Genomic DNA, 7,340 nt, shown 5'->3' with positions numbered 1-7,340 from the left:
CCGAGTAAAGAAAAAAAAAAAAAAAAAAAAAAAAAAACCCCCACCACAACAACAAAAAAACCCCCGAAAACCAAACAAAAAAAAACCAATCAACAACAACAAAATCCACCCTCAGCATACGGTACGTCAGCTCCTGTGCTCAACTTGTTCCCTTTTCCCCCCTCTCTCCTGGTTTATTAGATCACAATCTCCACTGCGGAAGCATCCCTCTTCTTCGCTTGAGGATTTCCCCATATAACAGGACCAGGTCTCTACAGAGAACCCTTCTCAAGAAATACAAGACCAAGATAAAGAGTTGAGAGCATCCCCGCGCTAAACCTATCCCTCAAAGATTCCCTCTGCTCACAAGGGGCAAAAAGAGAGAGCGAGCAGCCAATCCGAGCACAAGGACACGACCGTTCGCTGAGGCGCTCGTGTTTTAGGGCCAGGGTGACCGAGAGGAAGGATAAAGGTCTGGGAAACCGCACTCGTTTTCTCAAGCAAACGAGACTGTGCACCGCCACCTCCACGCAACAGACCGATCCAGGTGACAGGCGGAAGGTGGGTGGAAGGGGCTCTCGGACACTAATCTCACCGGCACACATACTACAACCTGAAGAGCCGCTTGCCCATCAAAAACTAGTCCGGACGCACGCCCTCCTCTCAACGCAGACACGAGGCAGCTCTCCCAGTGACCAAACTTCAAAACTGAAAGACTCAATGGAGAAACAATGCCGCATCGCTCCCTGCTGCTTCATACTAGTAACGCCTGCCGTTTCTTCTTCTCGCGAGCTTCCTCCACCAGAGCCCTGTGTTCACCCTCCCGGGTGAACAGTATATCAGATCGGCCAGAATATCAGATCGGCCCTTCCTCTCCGCAACCGGAACCTCTGCCCAACGACTCAAGCACATAATCATCATCAGCAAGCTGTTGCCCTGTTCTTCCCAATACGTCACAGCCTCACCGAACCGGGAGGCACTGGCCAACTTCAAAAGATGTCGTTACTCAGCCCACTCGGAATGAACCGCATGCACAAGGCAGCGTGAACCTGTATATACCCCAAGGCAGGGAGAAAACACAGAGGAAAACTACAACGAGAAGGGTAGCATGCGCTTGACAGGCAACTCGATTCCTTTCAAGTCTTTGCCCCGTTTTGAGGCAAGTAACTTGAAAACCAAACAGGAGATAAGAAATACCAGCTGTTAACATTTAAAGACCTACAGAAAAAAGTGACACCTTGTGATCGAAGCCGCTCTCTCGAGTACCAGGGATGAGAATGAGACACGAACCTCATCTGCCCACTGCCGGCTCCCTCAGATCACGCTCCTAACAGAGGAGGAGCCCAAATTCAGACGCTGGTGCGCTCCAACCACGAGCGCGCTCCTATAAAGCTCCTACCACGTGCGTTACATTCTCACGTTCACCGTTATTCGGAAACACGAGGAAACGTGGGCAAATCTAGACCTGAACGAGACTAGGACGTATTCTTTTAAAATTCACCAAACCGAAAGAAGCCATGCAGAAACAACGAAACCACAGAAGGAAACAGACTATCAAGAGGGAAGCGACCGAACAGCGTTCCTCCAGAACTAGAACTCTGGAACGCTAGCGTCCCTCTATTATCCTTCTATGGCAAACCATGAGACTTCTACCCCAGTTTCAGCATTTTCTTTTCCCTTTCTTGGGACTACGCACAAGGGAAAATGAGACGGCACACCCAGAGGATGGTAAAGATAGCTCTTGAACAGGCAATCGAGACAGCAATCTACGGTTCTTCCCCAGCCTCACCAACAAGCCTGCGGAAGCAGGCTTAGAAATCTGAGGGCCGAGACCCTCCACCGTTCTGCATCCACACCAAGAGCCCGACGTACTCACAACCATCCCCTCCTCCACGCTAACTCCACTCTTAAACCCAGCTTTGCAGAGCTGCGTTTCCTTACGGCTTTTTGTCAGTCGATACAGCTAAAATGAAAAAAAAGCGAGAGCGAAAGGAGCTAAGAATAAGTCTACCTGGGAGAAAGCGAGATCGCTCGCTTCTAAGCCTCAATCTATCCCCGACTCCCCTTGGGACTTAAAAGGAGAGCAGGGGCGGAGTCAGACCGGGAGCAGGGAAGGAGCCACCGTCAACTGGGACGAGCGCTATCAGGCCTTACATCCCTCCCCTCGACCAGATCCAAGAATAATTTCGTAGGCTTTTCGTAGACTGGGGAGGGAGGGGCGGGTGGGCGGGGGGGGGTGGGGTGGCCACAGGGGAATGCTTTTTATGACAAGGCTAGTGCATTTTCAAAGACAGAATTGCCGTCGGTTCTAAACCGAGGTTTACCTGAAAACTACAACGCGCTGCAAAAAAAAGGAGACGCAGCTTCTCCTTCAAGATCTCGGCAGACGACAGGACTATCCTTTATGCAACTTCATTGCAAAAAACAAACAAAAAAACCCCTAACGCACACCCAGCCCGGAACAAGTCTCCCGTTCTGCGGTCTTTGGAAGGTGCGCATGGACTACACGGAGAAGACTGTAGTCAACCTGAGGCCGACTTCACCTAATCGCACTGAACTTTTAGAAGACCGGAGGAGTATTGCCTTAAAAAAAGTTTTCAATTACAGTTAGCGCTTTCATATTATTAAGTCCCTACTCTCTTCTCATTTGGCAGCCCCCTAGATCGCTTGAAAACATAGTTCCTCAGGACACGCAATGAAAAGTTACTCAGCCTTGCAATACGGTAGCAAAGTTGCAACGACCGAGACAAAAATGGTCTTACTTCTTCTACCGGTACAGTCTCCTGACGCTACAGGCTGTAATGTGAAAGTTCTCGTGTAAGTCAGCAAAGAGTTCCTTGGCAGAACGCATCTCGCAAAAAGTCAGTACCGAAGCACTAGCTAAAAGACAAAATGCTAATTTTCAGTTGTTTTATCACCTGACAAAGAGATACCTCCAAACCAACTGCATTATAAAGGATAGTTGCGAGTATACGCCAAATGTTGCAACGCAGTAATTTTCTACGTGGATCGCAAACTTTAGACGCGACTGAAATCATTACATAAATAGTTATCTTGAACAACAGTTACGTATCTCCGCGGCTTTGCGAGCATTACTGGGATTCGGGGCCCACGCTAAGTCTTCCACCTCCATCCCCGATCGAAGTCTGTGCCATTTCTTCTGCGTGTCCGAAAGAATTTCCGTGTCTTAAGTCCAAGGCTCAAGGAGGAAACGCTAGCAAAAAGACCATTGTTATCTCTTTCCCAGTTAGACACGATCAGTCACTTTATCCCATTTTACCAGGGCCGGGGGCTGAGTGCTGGAATGCTGCGGCTCAAAAGCAGGGCGTTGGCAGGAACGGGATGCCTGAGGGGCAGGAGAAGAAAAGGTGGAGTATTTTTCCCAGTTAAACAGATGTAAGCAGCTCCAGGTAACTCCCGATCTTATCCAGAATCCCACATAAGACACAGCCCCCCAGAATAACCACCGGGCCCCGCTTCAAAGAACAGTTTTTAGACCCAGCAACTCACTGTGGCAATGCCGCTTTCTGAGTAGACGTGCTCCAGACGAGGAGCGACTGCAGGAGAAACTGAAGCGTGGCCCGCCAGGGGCCTCCGTGCCATTTCAGCCATCAGCTAATCTTCACCTTAAAGGAGTTCTAAATTCCAGAACTTAGAAATTCAGGTCATTTTGCGAGGATCTGAGGAATTCGGCGCATGGCAGAAGAATGCAGCGTATCAGATATGGGTGACTGCTGACACTTGACCACCGCAACATTCTGACAAGAGGGGCACGGAAGGAGAGAGTGCATTTCTACGGGGGGAGGCAGTTTGCAACTGTTCTCCCCTCTGTTCGGTCCCCTGCCAAGTCCTCTCTCCAAAGAGGGAAGGCCTCTGCCTGCGCGTGCTCCGTCCCAGAGAACGGCCCTCAAATTTCCCATCAGGTCTTGAAAAGAGAAGAAGCGGTTGCCGTGGCCCTAGGCGAGCCGCTGTACCGAGCCAACCCCAGGGGGCCGCTAGGCGTCACTCACGGCAGCGGGTCCCCCTCAATACAATATGCATTGTATCAGAACGAACTTACTTTCAGTCACAAAAAGAAGAGCTGGCTTTGAGGGCTCAACACCAGCGGGATCTGCAGGGTTTCGGCTTCCGTACAATAAATCAGCCGAGCATATCCCGACGCTCGGAAGTTTTCTGCAGCAAAAAGGACCGCTTTTTCAGGATACGGATCTTAGGTTCAATGCTGCACCCGGCTATTTGCACAACCAGGGGAAGGCGGGGACGAGGAGGGAGGGAGTAAGGAATGGAGGCAGGCAGAAGGAAGAACTTTAGCAGCCGGCACGTTAAAACACCAGATCAAGTTTCTCACATCTTACCCAGTGTAACTATCGAGAGCGCAATCTTGCAGTACGTAATCTAGCCTCATTTAGCTCCAGACAAAAGAGTCCGTTCCAACAGCCTGCGGCAGGTAGTCCCGCAGCCACCTTATGCAGCACCACCCTCTCTTCTCGTACCTCCTCCCGTAAGATCGAGAACGTATCCCGGTTAGTACTCATTAGGCTACTACTCATAATCAGTCCTACCTTCTCTCAGAGCAGTGAGGCCCGCACTCTGGACTCCTCCTGCCCTCGGTATACTTAAGGGACCGTTTTCTAACTCTCTGCGAGTACGATGAAGGTTTCTGAACTCATTCCAAGTAACCAGTGCAAGAAACGGGACATGAACGCAACAACGGGGCCAGTCTATTTTTTTTTCCCCCCCCCCCCCCTACAAAAACGTCTTACCCTATTTTGGAACGGGCACCTTCCCATTTTCTCGGTCATCGACAACTAAGCGCAAGCAATTGACGCCATTAAAGGATACTACAAGACAAAGAATCACCAGAGAAGGAACGGCCAAATTCACAAAAGCGGGCACAGCTTACGGTTTGGTGGTTAACTTGATCTTTATCCCTGCGTCTGGCAGATCAACCGCACCTTTGTGGAAAGAGCCATTTTTCCACAAGCCTCCTAGGAACAGAGCACTCGAAAACCTCTCGAAAACCTGTCGGAGGACAAGCTCATCCTAAAACCAATGAACGGCTTTGAAAACCCTGTCCTTTGACACCATCAAGGTGTCGGGGAGACAAACATCCATTCCCATTTTCTAATGCTAGCCAGCTTGATCTAAGGCAGGAAAGAGAGACCGGGTGCTGCTACATTCCTGTTAAAAAGAACAATTTCACTTATCGCAAGTAGCAACGAAGGAGAAACTATGCCAACCTTTCCAAGTCACTCTAACATTTGGTGAGTCGATCTAACGCGGCAAAGGAGGAGGTGAGCAGTCATGTCACGCGTGGAGCGGAGAGAACTTCAGGTGGGAAAGCGAACGACTGAACGCAACAGAACAAAGAGAAAAAAATGTTCTTTCTTCAAAAGGAAAACAATAAAAGCTAGCTGGGGAGCATCAGCGAGACAGGTCCACTGAACCAAATCTGCCCAAAACAGCGGCAATAAGCGACACCCAGCTTCACGAGCTGGGTCTCTGACACACCTCAGAATAAGAAGACACAACGTACGTGAGACAAGCATTAAGAAAGGTAACGTTTGGAACAAGTCAATTCCCCGATCCATCCGTAAGAGGCAGAAGACATAACTTCGCAGGTAAAAACATCCGCCGGGTAGCAGAAGTACGCAATCCAAGGCAGACAGCCCATCTGCATTCATGCCCGCGCAATACTCGTGGAGGCTGACTCCATATATTTCTTACGAGAACAAAACTTGCCCCGAGACACGCTGCTCTTCCAAGTAGTAACGCTCAACCACCTCACCTCGTAGAAGCGACAGACAACAAAGTCTCTCAGAAAATTCACCATTCCCACACGACCAACATATGGGGGACAGGGACCAGGCGTATTACCGGCTATGGCCTTCTTTACAAAACCTGTAACAGTCCGTGCTCTAAATCCACGTTACCCGGTCTTAGGTGACTTCATACATCCTTTCAAAAGGAGCAGCGGACAATATTTTTAAATATTCTCTGCCCTAGGACACTCGACACCAGTAAAACAAAAAACGTTCCCAGTCCGAGGCTGGAAAAGGAACGCAAAGCTGCAAAGGCAGCTCGTTATGCGCAAATATCCCATCCTGGTCATTTTGCGCTTCCCAACGCCAGGAGGCGACTCTAAGCAGGAAAACAAAAGGGCAAAACCAAACTTCCCCGTGCTTGCTGACAAAGTTACAGCCTCCTTCGGTCAAACCGCAGAGGACGTTCATTCAGGTCTGCAGCCTTTATTCAAATGGCTGTACCACACGGGTGCAACTTACTTGCCTCGTAACCGAAAGGGACTTCCCCGAAAAAAGACAGGTACCACGCAGGTGACACGTAACAAAAACAAGCATTTCTTCCTAAGTTGCCTTCCTCAAAGATCCGTCGTCTTCATCTCATCCCAGCAAGTTATTATGAGGGGATTACACTGAGGCAAATGAAAATACAGAGAAATGAAGAGCTACAGAAGGTATGCTGGAAAAACTGCGGTGCAAGCGTTCCCAAAGGAGCCAAAGGCATGACGTTACCTATGGGGCCGGACCTCGCGAAGCCTATTATGCTGATACAACTAACAACGGGTGGGGACAGGGGGAGTAACAATTTCTCATTCCTCCCCACCTTCACCAATCGCCTGATTTTTTCACGTGGTCATGCTGCACCGAGAGATCCGCTTTTCTGTTCTGCCTGTAGTCCAGTACTTAACTCACTTTGTCAAACAGAGAGAGACTTTTCCAAGCTCGTTGGAAAACTCAAACGCAAGTTCACATCGCATTCTTCAAGATTTTGGTTTCCTTTTCTTCAAACACATTAGTTTCACGCTAACCTTTTTTAGCTCCTGGTTTTCCCACTCAGCTTAACAGAAAGGCTCCCCCTTCCCATTCACATGACAGAAAGAAAGGAGATCACGACAGACTTTGGACCATAGCTTTTGTGGGCAAAAGCCCCTGCCTCGCAGGCAACGCGAGTTACCGTGCAATTATTTCCACGTGGAATTGGTGAGGCATAGCCTCCTTCATGAACTTCAAAACGATGCAACGGTAATGCTGGGAGATGAAAGGGAATAAACACCGGCAAATTCGGAAGAGGTTGCTACAGAAACCTCAAAGTGGCCACATCAGCCGGTTTCATCAGGTCCGACTCGGGCTCGGGCCCCAAACCGCGTCAAACGAAGCGTGCCACCCCGACACCCACCTTTCCGTACGCGGTGTACTCCCGTTTAGTTACGCTCCCGTCCCACCAGGCCCGCGCAAAGCTGCTCGAAAAGCGACGCCGGCTCCCTTCGGCCAAGACCTGGCAGCCCCCGAGAGCGCCCGGCGAGGAAGGCTTCCCCGGAGCCCGAGAACAAAGGGCGGGCG

The sequence above is a fragment of the Pygoscelis adeliae genome, unplaced genomic scaffold, assembly GCF_000699105.1.
Source record: "Pygoscelis adeliae isolate BGI_AS28 unplaced genomic scaffold, ASM69910v1 Scaffold855, whole genome shotgun sequence".
NCBI lineage: Eukaryota > Metazoa > Chordata > Aves > Sphenisciformes > Spheniscidae > Pygoscelis > Pygoscelis adeliae.
Note: the sequence above shows the minus strand (reverse complement) of the source record.